The 19,169-nt window shown below is 43.9% G+C and overlaps 1 protein-coding gene across 2 annotated transcripts in view; it reads right to left on the reverse strand.

The window, feature by feature from the left end:
- Positions 1–19,169, reverse strand: part of OSBPL10 (oxysterol binding protein like 10) — a 291,962-nt gene that overhangs the window by 271,976 nt on the left and 817 nt on the right. The gene's annotated exons all lie outside the window — the stretch shown is intronic.

A 19,169-nucleotide genomic window follows, 5' to 3' on the forward strand; every position in this document is an offset into this window, starting at 1 on the left:
TCTCCTCCTCTTCTTTCCTTTCTTTTCTCCCCTCCATCCACATCCAGCCAGCTCCCGCCTCCTCCCATTCCCACTCCCTCTCTCTCTCCCCTTATATAAAGTTTCCTGGAATCATTTGTGAGTGAGTCGTAGACCTCTCCTTTTATCCCTAAATATTTCATTATGTATTTTCAAAGAATAAGGACATTCTCTTATATAACCAGAGTACAATTGTCAGTTTCAGGCAGTTTAACACTGATTCAATAGTATTACCTAACATATAGTCCAAGTGTTGCCAATTGTCCAAATGATGGGAGAAGGGGTGGTGCCCGGGTTTTATATACTGAGTTGAAGGCTCCCTCTTCAACCAGCAAATGGACTGACAGTATCTGAGGAGACCTGGCTTACTCCTTGCTTCCCACAGCTCCTTTCACAAAAGACTCCAGGCAGAAGGAAAGTCTCATTATTTTAAAATTCTTTCCTATATTATTTAATGAAGCTCTCTGACAGGAACAACTGCCTCACATTTAACCTGACTTCTCCAAGATATGACTTAGTTCTACCTCCTATTGTTCCAGTCACTGAAAATCTCTGGATAAAAATATTTTCTTGTAATAAAATTCAGGAGCATCACCTTCCATCCCCTCTCAATTAGAAATCACTCAGGGCCGGCCCCGTGGCTTAGCGGTTAAGTGCGCGCGCTCCACTGCTGGCGGCCTGGGCCCGGATCCCGGGCGCGCACCAACGCACCGCTTCTCCGGCCATGCTGAGGCCGCATCCCACATACAGCAACTAGAAGCACCTGCAGCTATGACATACAACTATCTACTGGGGCTTTGGGGGAAAAAAATAAAATAAAATTACAAACTTATTAAAAAAGAAATTGCTCAAATCCCAGTAGCCTTGCTGCTCAAACCTCTCCCAGTATCTTCAATTTAAAGTAATATTTCTCAACCTTTTTATCATTATCAGTCCCCTAAGGAGCCTTTTTAGATGATTTTTTCCCTAAGTAACCCCCTCAATGAAATTAATACAAGAGACAGACTGTATATCTATCAATGTACTGTACCTATATCTGTGCTTTATATATAAAAAGAGTAAGATATTTTCACCACCACTACTCCAGGAATCAATTTTTTATTGCCATTTTATTTTATTTTATTTTTTGTGAGGAAGATCAGCCCTGAGCTAACATCCATGCCAATCTTCCTCTTTTTGCTGAGGAAGACCAGCCCTGAGCTAACGTCTATTGCCAATCCTCCTCCTTTTTTTCCCTTTTTCTCCCCAAAGCCCCAGTAGATAGTTGTATGTCATAGCTGCACATCCTTCTAGTTGCTGTATGTGGGACACCACCTCAGCACGGCCGGACAAGCAGTGCGTCGGTGCGCGCCCGGGATCCAAACCCGGGCCGCCAGTAGCGGAGCGTGCCCACTTAACCGCTACGCCATGGGGCCGGCCCCCTATTGCCATTTTAAAATGCATGTCTAAGGTCATTCACAACCTAGGGTGGGAAGAAAAAGGAGAGAGAGAGCAAGGTGTTACCTGCATGCGAAGGAGACCAGATCCCAGTTCAACCCACGATCCTCAGCTGGGTGAGGTCTAACTGAAGACCCAAAGCTTCTAACTAGTCCTTCTTTTACCGAGGGGTCTAGGGTCCACCCTGCCCCCACAATAGGCTCAAAATATTATGAAAGATTTTGTAGATTCAAACCTAGAGTGGAGATCTTAAGGGATACAGGTAAATCTCTCTCTTAAAAAGGGGGTGGATGAACCTAGACTGTCTGATGTCCTTCCACAGATGTCTCTCCAATGACTCAGTCTACTCAGCACTCTTAATGGGTGAGCAGTGGTCTCAGAACCTTTTCGATGGCCCTTCATCCACTCATTAGAACCAACACATATTTCTTTATATCACTCTTCACTTGATGAGGTAAGCAACATATTTACAATAAGTCTGAATTAGAGTCAGCTAAGTTGTCTGAAAAAGCATCTCCAGGTGGCTGTAAAGCTGATTTTCAGGTACTTACCTAAAATAATGGCAGGTGCGAGGTAGTCACGGAGAGTACCTCATAAAATGAAACTAATAGCACCCTGTCCTATAATATTTGTGTGCTTTCAAAAAAAATGAACAAGGGGCCGGCCCCATGGCTTAGCAGTTGAGTGCGCGTGCTCCGCTACTGGCGGCCCGGGTTCAGATCCCTGGCACGCACCGACGCACCACTTCTCCGGCCATGCTGAGGCCATGTACCACATACAGCAACTAGAAGGATGTGCAACTATGACATACAACTATCTACTGGGGCTTTGGGGGGGGGGAAGGAGGAGGATTGGCAATAAATGTTAGCTCAGAGCCGGTTTTCCTCAGCAAAAAAAAACAGGGAGGATTAGCACGGATGTTAGCTCAGGGCTGATCTTCCTCACAAAAAAAAAAAGAACAAATATCAAGTTGTTGTGACTTCATGAAGGTGACATTCAGGAAAATTAAATATAAAAATAAGGCAGTCTGTGAAAGAATACAAATTCAGGGGAAAATTTGAACACATATGACTTATGAGCAGGGGTTGTGCTTTCTTTCTAGACCACAGCTCCAAAATCATAAAATAAAATTTTAAAAAATCAATCAGGATACAGAAGAATGAAACAACATCATCAACAAACTGGATCTAGATGACATACACAGAACAATTCTCCCAATGACAACAGAATATACATTCTTTTCAGGTATACATGTAACTTTCAGAAAGACAGAACATCTCCAAGGTCATACAACAACCCATAACAGGGGGGCCAGCCGGGCGCCGCAGGCAGTTAAGTGTGTGCACTCCACTGTGGCGGTCCGGGGTTCGCCGGTTCAGATCCCGGGCGCGCACCAATGCACTGCTTGGCAAGCCATGCTGTGGCGGCATCCTATATAAAGTGGAGGAAGATGGGCATGGATGTTAGCCCAGGGCCAGTCTTCCTAAGCAAAAAGAGGAGGATTGGCAGATGTTAGCTCAGGGCCAATCTTCCTCACACACACACAAAAAAACCCATAACAAAATTAAAAGAACTTAAATAATAAAAAATATGTTCTCTGATCATAATGGAATTAAACTGGAAATGAGTAACAGAAAGTTGATAGGAAAATCTTCCAATATCTGGAAATTAATACACGTCTAAATAATTCATGAGTCAAGGAGAAAGACTCAAGAGAAATTAAAAAATACTTTGGACTGAACTAAAATGGAAACAGAGCATATCAAAATTTGTGAGGGCAGCTAAAGCAGTGCTTAGAGGGAAATTTATAGCATTAAATGTTTACATTAGAAAAGAAGAAATAAATAAAAATTTAAGCTTCCACCTTAAGAAACCAGGAGAAGAAGAAACTAAACATAAAAAGCAGAAGGAAAGAGGGCCCACCCTGGTGGCCTAGTGGTTAAGTTCAGCGCGCTCCACTTCAGCGGCCCAGGTTCGGTTCGCAGGTATGCACCTACACTGCTGTGTTAGCTGCCCTGCTGTGCTGGTGGCCCACATACTAAAAAATAGAGGAAGACTGGCACGGATGTCAGCTCAGGGTAAATCGTCCTCAGAAAGAAAAACAAAAAATGGAGGAAAAAATAAAAAAGATTAGAGCAAAAATCAATTAAATTAAAAATAGACAAACTAAATAAAAACCATCAATGAAACAAAAAGCTGGTTCTTAGTAAGATCAATAAATTGATAAACCTCTAGCAAGATTGACAAAGACAAAAAGGGAGAAGACACAAATTACCAATATAAGGAAAAGGAAAGAGAGAATATCACTACAGGCCTCAAAGATATTAAAAGGATAATAAGAGAATACTATAAGCAACTCTACACACCCTATAAATTTTACAATTTATAAGAAATGGACCAATTCTTCAAAAAGCATGAACCATCAAAATACACTCAAGATGAAACAAATAATCTGAATAGCTTTATAACTATTAAAGTAATTGACTTTGTAGTTAAAAACCCTTCCAAAAAAGAAATCTCGGGGCCAGCCCAATGGCGCAAATGGTTAAGTGCACGTACTCCGCTGCGGCGGCCCGGGATTCGCCAGTTCAGATCCCGGGCACGCACCGACACACCGCTTGTCCAGCCATGCTGAGGCAGCATTCCACATACAGCAACTAGAAGGCTATGCAACTATGATGTACAACTACCTAATGGGGCTTTGGGGAGATAAAGGGGAAAAAAAAAAAGGAGAAGGATTGGCAATTGATGTTAGCTCAGGGCCAGTCTTCCTCAGCAAAAAAAAAGAGGATTGGCACGGATGTTAGCTCATGGCTGATCTTCCTCAAAAAAAAAAAAAAAAAAAAAGAACTCACACTTCCTGATTTCAAGACACATTACAAATCTATAGTAATCAAAACAGAATAGCATTGGCATAAAAATAGACACAGAGATCAATGAAATAGAATAGAGAACACATATGGTATAAGGTCACGTATACGGTCAAATAATCCTTGACAAGGGTGTCAAAGACACTCAATGGGAAAAGGACAGTCTCTTTAACACACGGTGCTGGGAAAACTGGATGTCCACATGCAAAAGAATAAAGTTGGGCCCTTATCTGACACCATATACAAAAATTAACCCAAAATGGATTAAATATCTAAATGTTAAGACCTAAAACTATAAAACTCCTAGAAGAAAACAAGAGAAAAGCTTCATGACATTGGACTTGGCAATGATTTCTCGGATGCGGCACCAAAAGCACAGGCAACAAAAGCAAAAAAGACAAATGGACTACATTAAATTTTATTTTATTTTATTTATTTACTGTTTTGTGAGGAAGATCAGCCCTGAACTAACATCCGTGCTAATCCTCCTCTTTCTGCTGAGGAAGACCAGCCCTGAGCTAACCTCTATTGCCAATCCTCCTCCCTTTTTTTTCCCCCAAAGCCCCAGTAGATAGTTGTGTGTCATAGCTGCACATCCTTCTAGTTGCTGTATGTGGGACGCGGCCTCAGCATGGCCGGAGAAGCGGTGCGTCGGTGCACGCCCGGGATCCGAACCCGGGCCGCCAGTAGCAGAACACGTGCACTCAACCACTAAGCCACGGAGCCAGCCCCTACATTAAATTTTAAAACTTTAGCTTATCAAAGGACACAATCAACAGAGTGGAAAGGCAACCTAAGAAATGGGAGAAAATATCTATTGTTTTTAATAAGTGGTAAAAACACATTTCACTACACACATCACACTGAGTTAAGCCATACTTCTGTAGCATAAATAACATGCTCTGTGAGATGATGTAAGACAAACCAAATTATCCTCGCACAGCAAAACCCAAGACAAGAAAAATCCTCCAGCTCTGGGTAGGAATGCAGAGAGCTCACGCTGCTCCATTTTTATTTTATTTCTTAATATTCGCATAGTGCTTCCTATGTGCCACACACTAGCCCTTGCACTTTACAAATACTGACTCATTTAACTTCATCCTCACAGCAAGAGTACAAGGTAGCCATTCTCATTAGCCCCATTTTACAAACGAGGAAACTAAGACACAGAGAGGGTAACTAATGTGTCCAAGAAGTGGTGGAGCCCAGTGTGGAAGCCTTCCATCTCTGCTCACTGAGGAGGGCAAGACTCCTTTGCTGCCCTCAGCCCACCGTCCTAGCAGGCAGTGATTGTAGATGGAGATGGCCGTGCGAGCCCAACCACGAACGAAGGGGGAGTGAAACCCCATCAACCTGGCCGCCGTGGATGGCCTTCCCAACCCTCTGAAAGCCGGAGTCTTCCGTGTTTTGCTCTTTGCTTTCTCTTACCGCAATTCAGAGAGGCCACGAAGAAAAGGTTATCAGGGCCAGGTTCATGAGTCCTCGCTACCCCTTGTGGCTGTGTAACAAGAAAGGAACATCTGGTCCTTTCTGAGCAGCCCACCTGTAGTCACTGCCAGGAAGGAAATCCTATGTGCCGACCACTACCCCGCCTGGTCAGTGTGAAAGGTCACACTGCCTGGCCTCCATGAAGAGCACATGTCTGATGGATCAGAGCACAAAGAAGTGACAAATGGGACCGTGGTTTTGTAAAAAGAAAAGAGCAAAACACCTCATAGTGAAAACGCTGACAGCACAGAGACAGACCCACGAACCTCAGACTCCAAGAGGCAACTAAATTATGGGTCAACTACAGACACCTGCCAGCTTGACACTGAGGCAAATACCTGAACCGACCTCCAGTCCCAAAGTCTTCACCTATAGTCCTGTCAGGGCAAGGTCACCAAACGTACACAGAGGCTGCTCTGAGAAACTGGCCCATCATCACACAAACATTCCCAAGACACATTCTCTCTGCCCTCTTTATTTAACAGATGTTTTACAAGCAATTTTAAAACAACTGTCACCATAATTCCAGATAACAGAATTACACAACAGAGTTGTAGGTTCAAAAGTGCTTATAAATGATCATTCATCCTAACGTTCCTATGTTGGAGTAATGGGGAACAAGCAATATGCTTCCCACTTTATCCCACTTACAAATGAAAAAAACAAAAACCTTTGACATTTATATAAAATGAAACAACTAAATATGGAAGGGATAAAAACAAATCTCTCAGGTTTTTGGCTCAGTGGTCTTTTCATAAGGTACAAATATGCCCGTTTTACCTAGTTTAATGGACAGTTGCTCACAGGCACTAACACATCCAATCAACGTCATCGTAGTTAATATCTGGAATTGTCTCAGAATCATTTTTATCACACCTGGGGCACCTTCCAAACCAATCTGGGTGACGCGCCTACAGATGGATGTCTCAGTGGCCACTTTGGAAGCCTAGAGTTAAGGCAAACCAGGTAATTTTTATCAGACAGATGCTACATTCAGCCAGGAAGTATCGACTGCATGCCCCATAGCCTTTTTTTAAAACAGGCCCAAGGAATTTTTGTTAACTTTTTAATATAATTTCCAATTTACTACAGAGACGTTATAAGACTAATACAAAGAACTATTTATTACTAAAGAACTCAACATTCTATCACAGTTGCTTTATCGTTTTCTCTCTTTCTCTCAATATATACATACACTTTTTCTAAACCATTTGAGAGTAAGTTGCCACCATAAAGCCCCTTTACCCCTAAATACTTCAGTGTACAAATATTAAAATCAAATAATTAGCATGGATACAGTACTATTATCTACAGACCTTATACAAATTTTCCAAGTGTCATAATAATGTCATTTATAGGAAAAGAAAATATCAGGGGCTGGCCCGGTGGCACAAGCGGTTGGGTGCGCGCGCTCCGCTGCGGCGGCCCGGGGTTCGCCAGTTCGGATCCCAGGCGCACACCGATGCACTGCTTGGCAAGCCATGCTGTGGCGGTGTCCCATGTAAAGTGGAGGCAGATGGGCACGGATGTCAGCCCAGGACCAGTCTTCCTCAGCAGAAAAAGAGGAGGATTGGCAGATGTTAGCTCAGGGCTGATCTCCTCACAAAATAAATAAATAAATAAATAAATAAAACACAGAGGCAATGATTTAAAAAAAAAAAAAGAAAAAGAAAATATCAGATCACGAGTTATATTTAGTTGTTACAAAATATAGATTTTGTATGTAATGTTCCAAAGGAATTTACAGTTTCAAACTTATAAACAATGCAAAAATAAAGAAACAAACAAAACAAAAAACACTAAAAATACCAATAACGGTTACAATGCTGGAAAGGAAAAGGAAGCAAACCTTTAGATAAACAGAAATTCAGACAATCCCAAGACACCAATAACTACAATTTAGTCTCTTCCAAGTTAGGTCATGCTTTGCTTTTGTTCAAAAAAGAAACTACTTCTCCAAACTTAAACTTGATTTCACAGACACAAGTGTAGTCCTCTTCCTTTGAGACAAAGATTTTCTGAAGAATCTTTATGTCTACCCCATATAAATGACCTATCTTGTTATTCAACATGAGAAAAAACTGTGAAGTTTCGGCTTTTAATACTATTTTTCTGAGTTAGCTGACTCAAAGAAATCATGAAAACTGATGTTTGACAGAAAAATGTCAGTTACAGGAAATGCCAAATTAACCAAGTGACCATAAGAGTGTTACAATGCAGTTTGGGCCAATGTAGCAATTGCAGACTTCTCATAAAAAGAAAAAGTTGCACATTCACCAGGCTAATGAAAATTACCACAAAGAATTTTGCTAGTATGAAGAGTGACATACATATGAAATGCTATATAATAAATGTGCCACAATGCTCTCTCAACAGCACTTACCAGCACAAACTGGCTTCTGTCCTGTTCAACTTCTTAGGGACCAATCCACTAAATGAGTCAGCTGGAACATGCACACAGAAAACTGCAGTGCTGTGCAGTCAGCCAAGGGGGTCGGGAGGCCCATTTTTAAGGTATTAGTAATAGGGAGGAACTCAGATACACAAGGATCCGCAAAGCAAAATGCATTCAAAATACATGACCCCATTTCAGCCAAAGTCCACACTCTGAGCTTACTGAATTGGGAGGCCTCCATGTAAATCAAGATTCATCTGTCAGTGCTTAGAAAGAGTCACAGGGCCAAAGAGCCCCCTCACCCAGCCCTAAAAGCCCGTGTGAGGAAAGCACGGTAGAGGGAGGGAAGTCATTACTAAGGACCAGCCCACAGGCAGGAAGAGGCAAGGCTGTGAAAGCTCTAACATACGGCCCTACAAGAGTCACAGTTTCTGACCAGGAAAAAACCACCAGACGCCCAGCAGTCACAGAAAGAGGTTCTGCCCATAGGAGGGTTACAAAATCACTAATTAAAACATGGCGGGGCGGGGGGAGGTCCTTTCTTTGGGAAGCCTACAGCTAGACAGAGAGAGAGTGAGGGATAAAACAGAAAAATGATTATCTTGCAGTGGAATGAGCTGGTCCTGGCTTACCCTGAGGCAAAGGCCTCCGTGATCTCATCTATAAAATGAGGGGGTAGATCTCCAAGTTCTTTCTAAAGTAGTGGGAAGAAAACATGTTTTGGAGTCAGACAAATCCTAGCTCCACAACTTACTAACTGTGCAACTTACATCACTGTATGCCTCAGTTTCTTCATCTGTAAAATCGAGATTCTACCTGCGTCAGTTAGGGTTTTAGATTTGGCTGTGAACATTGGCTTTAAAAAGAGGCTTATTCCCCCCATCATGGAAAATTCCAGAGGTTGGTAGCCTAGGATTTGTGAGGCAGCTCGGATCAACAAAGTCCTCAGAGGCCAGGCTTCTTCTGTCTTGATGGCCTTCATCTCAGTCACCTCAGGGCTCAAGACAGCTGCTGCAATTCCAGCCATCACGTCTGTATTCCAGTTTTGGTCATATGTCTGTATTCCGAGAGGAAAGGAAAAAGAAGAAAGGATACAAAGAAGGTTCCAGGAAACTACCATGTGACAACTCTGCTTAAATCGAGAATATAATTGCATGGCCATCCCTAGCTACAAGGAGGAGGAGAGGTGCAAATATAGTTTTATCTAGAACAACTCCGTATCCAGCTAAAAACTAGGGTCCTACGACTACAGAGGAAGGGCAGAGTGGATAGATCTGCAGCACCCCCCATCTCATTTTAAGGATTAAATTGGATAATATATGCTAAGTGTCTGCTGCTCCCTGGGCCTGCGAGGGTCTTCCTTCCCCTTCTGGCAACACTGGCGTCTTATGATCTGCGGTCTCAGCAGCTTTTACCACCTGGTCCCCTGTGGCAGTCTCATCTCTGGCCACACTCCACACACAGCCTGCACTCCAGCCACTCCAAACCTCTCTGCTCCTTCCCCCCCCAAACCACTGTCCTCACAGAGCCTTCTCCCCGGGAAGCCTTCTCCAAGCTCTCGTCCGCATGATGAACTTCTCTTCAACATTCTAGCTCTTCCCGGCCTGCCACTTCTCCCCTCACCCCCCAGAGCCCCGGAGGTACTCTCATTCCCTGGTGCTTCCTTCACTTCCCTGAGTCCTAACAGCAGCTTGCGCCTAATGAGGGCTTTCTATGCGCCAGTCACCGTCCTAAACCCTTTCCACCCAGCTTCCCCAATGATCCCAACAACTCTATGACACACACGCTATATTACCCCCATTTTACAGAGAAAGAAACTGAGGTACAGAGAGGTTAAGCAGCCTGCCCAAGGTCACACAGGCAGTAAACAGCAGAGCCAGGACTCAAGCACAGGCCGCTGGACCACAGCATCTGTACTCTCAGCCACCACACGAGGCTGCCTTGACTGCCTGATGAAGTGGTCTGAGCATCATTTTAGACCAAGGATGGTCAAATCACATCCCATAGGCTAAATCCAACCCACCATCTGTTTTTGTAAATGAAGTTTTGTTGGAACACAGACACACCCACTTGTTTACAATGGCAGAGTTAGGTAGTCGCCATGGAGACCGTATAGCCCACAAAGCCTAAAATATCAATTATCTGGCCCTTGACAGAAAAAGCTGGCCCGCTCCTGTTGCAGACTGTCAGCTCCTTCAGGCTGGGCCTGTGCTTTCCTCTTCTGTGTCTCCCACATCTCACACCGCATTTGGCAAAGATGCTCGACAAAAGGTGCCCGACACATATGTGGGGTATGAACACTTCACCAGGCCTGATGACACGCAAAGAGGAGTGTGTGTGTCTGGGTGCTGATGCTGCCAGCTCACTCGGGACCTGGAACATTTCCCAAGTCTGTCCAGACTCTATTTAACAAGCCAAAGGCCCAGGAAAACTGTCGTGGGGGTTGTCTCTGTATCGTTAGCAGCCCACCATGGCTCTCTCAATATCAATTTTATTATTATCTGTGACCACTGCAGAGACGAGTGGAGGGTCATTTGTATCTGTCACCCACTCCACCCAACTCCCCTGAACAAGGGGCTCAGGCACAGCCCCCAGTTCCACCCCACACAGAGGGAGAACCTGATTCCACCACCTCCTTGGCGGGCTCCCAGTCTCACACACTGGCCTCCACTCAGTTCCCCGGTCACGTGACCGGCATTGCAGATAAACACTTAACACATCCTGGAAAAGTTATTAAAAGCTGATGCTGGTCGCCCTTCAACTTGTTATATTTCCATCAAAATATTTATAGAAAGGGAACAAACCACATAAAAACATAAACAGTCCTCTAAAAACTACAGCACAACATGAAAAAGTTATTCATGGCTCAAATGCCTTCTCTGACCTTCAAAAAATAGGCTTGCAACAAGACTGCATATAATGTTTCCTAATTTTATCGTTATTATTGATATCATTGCATGAGACACAAATAAACCACTTTCTCTCTGTGCTGTGTCCATATGTGATCCAGTCTGGGTTATGAAAAGTCAAATTCTGGACGGTTTTCTTTTTAATTCTGTCTTGGCCTGGCCCCAAAGCCCCTGGCATCAGGATCCAGGCAGAGCTGAAAAAGCCTCCCACGTTTCCGGCACGATTATTTCCATTCTCCTTTCAGGACACAAAGGTCCACTTCTCCTCTTTCTTCCCAGAGTTCTCAAACAACTGTCCACTTGAGCAGACTCTGAGGAACCACCAACTAAGCAGCAAAGGCAGACAGTCATCCACTATGCAAATCAAATAAGTCGTCACCTGGCTCCCCATGCAGAGGGAGGAAAGGCTAAGAAATACCTGCGTATTTGCTAAGGCTGCTTCTAAAACGACCCTGACTCACCCCCTAAGTTTCACAACGTTGCTCGCCTGTCTGTCTAGAATATATTATAAGGTGATCAGTAGACAAACTTCTACTGAGGACCTACTGTGCACCAAGCACTGTGCTGGGCGTGGTGCCTATAGTAGCCTCACAACATCACTACAAGGTTAGTATCATTTTACAGATGAGGAAACCGGGGCAGAGAGTTAAATGACTTGCCCGAGGTCATGCAGCAAAAAGGAGGCAAAGCCAGATGGCAAGGAGGTCTAACCTACTTCACCAGCCTGTGCTCCTACAGACTGCCCCTCTCAGAAGCAACGCGACTCACGTGAGAAAGAGGCAGTCCTTGCTTTCCCAAAGCACTCCAGGTAGCAACACACAAGTTAGCTGTGAGAGTGCCAGATGGAAAGCACTTTGGGAGTTTCTACATGCACCCATCTTATACCCCTGCAATTCTAATCCTAGGTGTTCACCCAAGACACATGAAAACATATGTCCACACAAAGACTTGTACACAAAGAGCAGCTTTCTTTGTAACAACCCCAAACCGGAAACAACCCAAATGTCCATCTACAGGTAAATGGATAAACAAACTGGGGTATATCCACAGAATGTACTACTACTACTCAACAACAAAAAGAAACAAATTATAAACTACCGACACGTGCAGCAACAAGCACACATCTCAGAACACTATGCTGAGCTAAAGAAACCAGATTCCAAAAGGATATCCTATATGGTTCCATCTATATGAAACCCAAGAACAGACAAAACTAATTCATGGTGATAAAAATCAGAAAGGGATTGCAGGGGAAGGGGAATTGACTGGAAAGAAGCACAAGGAAACTTCCCAGGGGGCTAAAACGTTCTGTACCTTTTGCAGCAGTGGTTACATGGTGTGAACAATTGTCAAAACTCATCAAACAAAATGCCTAAGACCGGTGCATTTTACTGCATGTTAATTATACCTTTAAACAAAAGTCCTCAGGCCATGAGTCATTCTGATGAAACAATGGCAAACACAGGTGATTGCCTGTATACTTCAAAACTGATTGCTCAATCATATTTAAAGAAACCCCAAAGAAACTCCGACTTGCCCATTAAAGGAAATTAGGTTTACACACTGGCATTAGAAACAATTTCCCTCACAATATTACCTACTTTACATTTGCCCCAGGGGTCTGCCTAGTTGACAGAGATGAATGAGTCCACTTTTAGCCCTTGCTAACAAGCCCCCTTACCATCATGACAGTTAACTGGACACCCTATGGGGGAATGACTATAAGGGATGGGGTGAGGGCATAGCTGCTGCTTCTTGATCTGAGTATGTTCTGTTTATGAAAATTCACTGAATTATGTACACGTGTAATTTTCTGAATGTATGTAGACTTCAGATTTACCCTAAAAATCTCAGTTATTCAGAGATTATGTGAAAAGGCATGAGCAGCTCTCCTTTTTCTCAATAACTTTTTCAAACTGCAAAATGGATGCAAGTGCACCTTAGGAAAAAAAAAAATAATGGAAAAAAGACAAGAGAAGAAAAGAAAAATCACCCATAATCCACCAACCAAGGAAAACCATGGTAACCATTTGGCATCAATCTCCTCAAATATACATATATTTTAAAAGGGGCGGGGGGGGGGCCGGATCCCTCAGGGAGCAGTTAACACAAGGCAGGTGCTCAATAAATATTTTGAACCATAAATGAATAAATCATATTATATACTGTTTTGTAACCTAGGCAACCACTCCTTTACTACTATTGTCAGTGAAGCAATCTAGCGTACCTAAAGGATTTGAGTGTGCAGACTAAGAACAATCTGGCAACCTAGACAGCAAGACGTATGAATACTTCAAAGTACACGTAGGCAAGAACATAAAACCCAGGGCCGGCTCCGTGGCTTAGCGGTTAAAGTGCGTGCACTCTGATGCTGGCGGCCCGGGGTTCGGATCCCGGGCACGCCCCAAGGCACCACTTCTCCGTCCAACGCGAGGCCGAGACCCACGTACAGCAACTAGAAGGATGTGAACCTATGACATACAACTATCTACTGGGGCTTTGGGGGGGAAAAAATGAATAAATAAAATCTTTAAAAAAAAAAAAAAAAAACATAAAACCCAGAGAAGTGATTCTCAACCCTGGTATCACCAATTCCTCTCAAATTATTGGAAAACTCAAAGGAGCATTAATTTTAATTCAGTGTGGTTTTAAAAGTTAACATATGCGGCCTGGTGGCGCAAGCAGTTAGGTGCGCACGCTCCGCTGTGGCAGCCTGGGGTTCGCTGGTTCAGACCCCAGGCGCACATCGATGCACCGCTTGTTAGACCATGCTGTGGCGGCGTCCCATATAAAGTAGAGGAAAATGGGCACGGATGTTAGCCCAGGGCCAGTCTTCCTCAGCAAAACAAAGGAGGACTGGCATTGGATGTTAGCTCAGGGCTGGTCCTCCTCACAAAAAAAAAAAAGTTAACATATGCCCCCACTGACTTTTCTAAATGGGTCAAGTGGCCCCAAAACCCTGAGAAATCACGGCTAGAGGCTTAAACTGCATTCTCAAAGCATGTTGTTAACGCAAATCAAGTCATTTAATTTGGACATTTGGTCACAAAAGATCCACACTGGGTGGGCTGTGATGGACCCCAGGTCAGGGTGGGCATGTTGCAAGAAAGTCCGACTTCCTGAACCAGAAGACATGGACTGAGGGTTGCAGACAGCAGGGCAAATGATACACATATTAACTCAAGGACAAGGCTGTGAGCAGGTAGAGAACCAAGAATTAGCACAAGAGTAGCTAACACTGGCCAAAACAGAACTAAACCCTGGTTTGCTTTCTTCTCTGTTATTCATTCATTTTCTAATTCATTCAATAATATTTACTGAACCCTTATTATATGCCAGACCCTATTCTAGACATAGGGATAGAGCAGTGAACAAGACAGACAAAAGTATTCTCTGTCCTCAGGGAGCTTACATCTAGTGCAGAGAGACAGGAGTAAAACACAGAGCATGTTAGATGGTGTGAGCGTTACGGAGAAACAGAAAGCAGGGAAGGGAGCAGGGATTAGAGGCTGGAGGAGGGAAGTAAGTCACTTTCCATAGAGATGTAAACGTTTGGTTCCAAGTGTTAAAAGGATCCCTTCAAAATGAAGTCATCATCTCCTCCCCAAAGAACTCCGCAATAATTATGTTAATGGAGTCCCAGGCTAACAAAAGCATTCAGAAAGTAAACCAAGAATTTTATGGACCAGAAAGGGTCCACTGAAGATGAGACAAATTGAAGATCCAATAATAGCTGTTACTTCTCCTGATCCTGTTATGTACTATTTGCAGTCCCTTACACACCAGTACCCTGAGTTAAGCCTTGCATTGAACTCATGAGAAGGATAACCTCATGTTCACCATTTAACACATCAGAAAACAGAAGCCCAGAGCAATTAAGGAACTGGCCTACGGTGACACATGTGCTAAATGTTGACGTTGGGATTTGGCCTAGAGTCCACACTACTCTTACTGTCCAAATAAATGTCCACTGGTGGCCTCAGGTTTAGTTTTGTCAACACTTGTCTTCTTTATCCTATTCAGGATTTGCCTTTCAGTGTTTTACTGACTTCTTCCAACCCCACCAAACACCAAAAAGAGAATTGGAAGCTGGTTCCGTATTTGCAGTGCCTTCTTTTCTCCAAATAACAAAAACTGAATGGCAATGCAGACCCTCAGATACTTGAATACCACTTTATAGATCCAATTAGAAATTATTTGCCCAGGGTCGGCTCTGTGGCGTGGCGGTTAAGTGCGCACGCTCCGCTACCCCCAGCCCGGGGTCAGGTCCCGGATGCGCACCGATGCACTGCTTGTCAGGCCATGCTGTGGCGGGGTCCCACATAAGGTGGATGGATGGAAGACAGGTACGGATGTTAGCTCAGGGCCAGTCTTCCTCAGCAAAAAGAGGAGGACTGGCATGGATGTTAGCTCAGGGCTGATCTTCCTGACATAAAAAAAAAAAAAGAAGAAGAAGAAGAAGAAGAAAAAAAAAAGAAGAAATTATTTCCCCAAATGCGTGATGTTATGAGCAACCCCAAAGTAATTCCATTTTGGCTTGAGACTAAAATTAGCCTTAGGGCAAATGAGAGTTCATACAGCCAATTTCTTACCAGGTGTAGACATCTCAAACTGAACGCAGCCCAAATGGAACTCTTGGTTGTCCCCATCCTGCCCACAAACATGTTCCTCCCCTCTGACCCTAATCTCCATAAAGGACACCTGAACCTCCCACCCTCTCAGGCCTACAAACTCAAGAGCTATCCTCGACCCCTCTCTTTCTCACACCTCCACATTCAATGCCATCAGCAATTTCTATCCTCCCCACTCCAAATCTGGCCCTTTTCTCCATCTCCCTTGTCCCCCAAGTCCAAGCCCCCACCATCTCTTGCCTGAACCACAAGGATGGGCTGGCTCCTAACTGGTCTCTCTGCTTCCCTATCTGGCCCCTTGAAAATCCCATCTCCACACTGTAGCCAGAGTGAACTCTTTAAAGCACAAATCAGATCGTGTCACCTCCCTGCCTAAAATCCTTCCGGGCAACCAGAACACAGTCTTAAATTCTTCCCCTTAAATTCTTACACGGCGCCGTGTGAGCTGGTACTGGCCTGCCGCCCCCACGCTCTTGGGGTTCACTCTCCCCCTGGTTCACTCCATATGAAAAGCCAAAGATGGGTGAAAAGCTAGTGCTCTAGATTAAAATGTGAACAGCAGTAAAGACACCAGATCCACACAAAATTATTTACACAAATACCTGCCTTTATTTCATCATTTTTTAAATATTTTTTTAATCTTCATAGCACCTGCCACTTCCTGAAATTTTTTTGTTCATTCGTTTAGATGTATTTACTCGTTAAAGTCATCCTATAAATCCATATACCATGCTATTATATCTGAAATATTTTCTTTATCTATAATAAAGAATTATAGAAACTCCGTAATGCATATTTTCCCCATGCTCTGATTATTTCACCCTTCAGCCAATGAGTGTGAGCGAAGTGTCCCAGACATATTCTCCTAAGATGAGTATGTCCCACAACATGTAGTTTTCTCTCCTGTGACCTCTCTCTGTCATTTATTTTGTGTTCTGGCCCAAACTGCCTTCCTAAGGGCATGGTGATGGGACTGAGAGTGCTACAAATAAATTAAAGCAGAATATGATATTGAATATTAAAATATAAGCTTTACTGCAACTTGAGGACATGCAAGAGGATGCCAGAGTAAAAACTGTTAGTGGGTGATTGGTGTTAAGTCCTGGGAACTGGCAAAGGGTATTGTCAACAGCATGGCAGCCTTGCAACAATCACTGAGAACATTGTGGCCAGAAATCTGTCATTAACTGTGGGCAATCTGAAAAGAAACGCCAAAGGAACATGTCATGAGGCCCCAAAATGAAGGTAACTTGAGTTAGTTAGCCCACCTATTTGCACCCAGGCATTCCCCGGGACTCGGGAGGTGTGGGCAACTTCTACTCGTTAATTCTGCATCTCCTCCACTATTTCATGAGAAGATGCTCACTTGTTTTGTTCACTGGAGTAGCTCCAGCTCCTAGAATAGTGCCTGGCACATAGTAGGTCCTCAATCGAATAGTCTCTGAATAAATAAATTAATGAACAAATGAATATATTTTCAAGGGTTCTATCTTTATCCTCTTCCTTTGCACTGATCCAGATCTCCCTTTTTAAGATCCCTTGAGAAGGGAGAGCTGGGCAATCAGAGCCATCATAAATCTTCTCACTAATGGACCCTCGGCCACAGTTCAGAGAACACGGATGTGGGAGACATAAATCCGACACTGACATGTTAACCATTAGAAAGAGACAGTGCTTTTGGAGTCAGTGGTAGACTTAGAAAACCGTGAGTCTACTGTGGTCAGAACAAACACTGGCAGGCGGCTCTAACCCACGGTGAACAAACTCAATAAAGATGAGAGCTCGCAGTGTACACAGTATATTTCACCTGCATAGCCTGCAAGCATGTAGGTATTATTATTAATTTTGCCTCCTCAATCTGGCCTCCAACCTAAATACCCCAGTGGACTTAAAATTATACAAAAGCACGAGTTACTCCAATTCCTCCCAAATCCACTCCAAACAACAAATCCTTTAATATGCATTGCAGGTACAAATACTATCCCAAGGAAAATGACTGTAATCCAGAGTAAAAGCTCTGTTGGCCTCATAAGCTACTTGAAAAAAAAAAAAAGCATTAAAAGTGATTGCCCAACACACAAACCAAATGCTGTCACCAAGGCACCTTTCCCTAGAAGTGAAATCAGATTTAGTCATCTCATCTCTTCCTCCTCCTATGCACTCCACCTCTTCCTTTTCAGCTTTCAAGAACTGAAGGGGAGGGCCGCCCCGTGGCTTGGAGGTTGGGTGCGCACGCTCCGCTGCTGGCGACCCGGGTTCGGATCCCGGGCTCTCACCGACGCGCCGCTTCTCCGGCCATGCTGGGGCCGCATCCCACGTGCAGCAGCTGGAGGGATGTGCACCTATGACATGCAGCTATCTGCTGGGGCTTTGGGGGGAAAAAAAAATAAATAAAATCTTTGAAAAAAAAAAAAAGAACTGAAGGGGAAAAGGGAGAGGGAAGAGCAGACACTGGGGCTATTTTGAGAAATAAAAGGATCCAAAAGTTTAAGTGCAACTTCCACTCACACAGCAGCAGATCTCCAAGGAAACCCAGGTGACTCGGTGAGTCCTCTGTCTCTAATATCAATATAGAAACAACTCAGTTTCCATACTTCAGAAGTCACCTTCCTCCTAGTTGAGTTTCATGTAAATAACCGCCTGATAGGTTTCAGACGGAAGCAATCCGAGCCTTTCCAAAGGCTCTGCAGACAGAGATGACCAAGTAATCCGTCTAACCAGCAGAGATAAGCAAGAGCTCCCAGGGTGTGACTCAAATCTCACAAGCATTATGAAGAACCCTAAATCCTAAGATCCAAGGGCTATTAAAGGCTGGACATAAGATCTCATCAACAACCTCTCCAAAGAGCCCTATTCTCCTTGCATGGGCATTTGTATTTCCCTCTGGCTTGTTTCTGAAAAACAAAGTAGACAAATGTAAACAGCAGTGCCACATCTGCTCTTTCAAGTCCTCCTCACTCTTCTCACTATCTGGTCCACACACAACGCCTTCTCAAGTGTTGCTGGGAGCCCCTTCCCTTGACATCCCCATCCTTCCACGTGTCCATAACTAGGCTTCCCAACTGTGAGGGCAGAGCGAGCAGGGAACTTCGAAAGGCACCTAACGGGGAACAATAATAATGATGATGATAATTTACATAGCAAACCGCCTATTTCGATAGGGGAAAGGGTGTTTTTCTTAAAAAAACTAAACTCCCATTGCAGAGATTGGAGGTTCTAAGCCACCAACTGGGCAGGGGGTAACACGCGCGCCCGAAGGTGCCGAGGATAAGTGGCAGATTTTTGTTGGTGGCGGTAGCGTTTCTAAACGCCGAAGTTTTAAATGAACTGTTACGGAGAGAATTGCTGTGACGAGAGCAGAGGTATCAACGCTCTTTCATCCAGGCATAAAGCACGCCCCCTCTGCCTCCCTTTCTCAGTC

Source organism: Ceratotherium simum, chromosome 5 (assembly GCF_057802395.1).
Source record: "Ceratotherium simum simum isolate JZ-2026a chromosome 5, ASM5780239v1, whole genome shotgun sequence".
Classification (NCBI taxonomy): domain Eukaryota; kingdom Metazoa; phylum Chordata; class Mammalia; order Perissodactyla; family Rhinocerotidae; genus Ceratotherium; species Ceratotherium simum.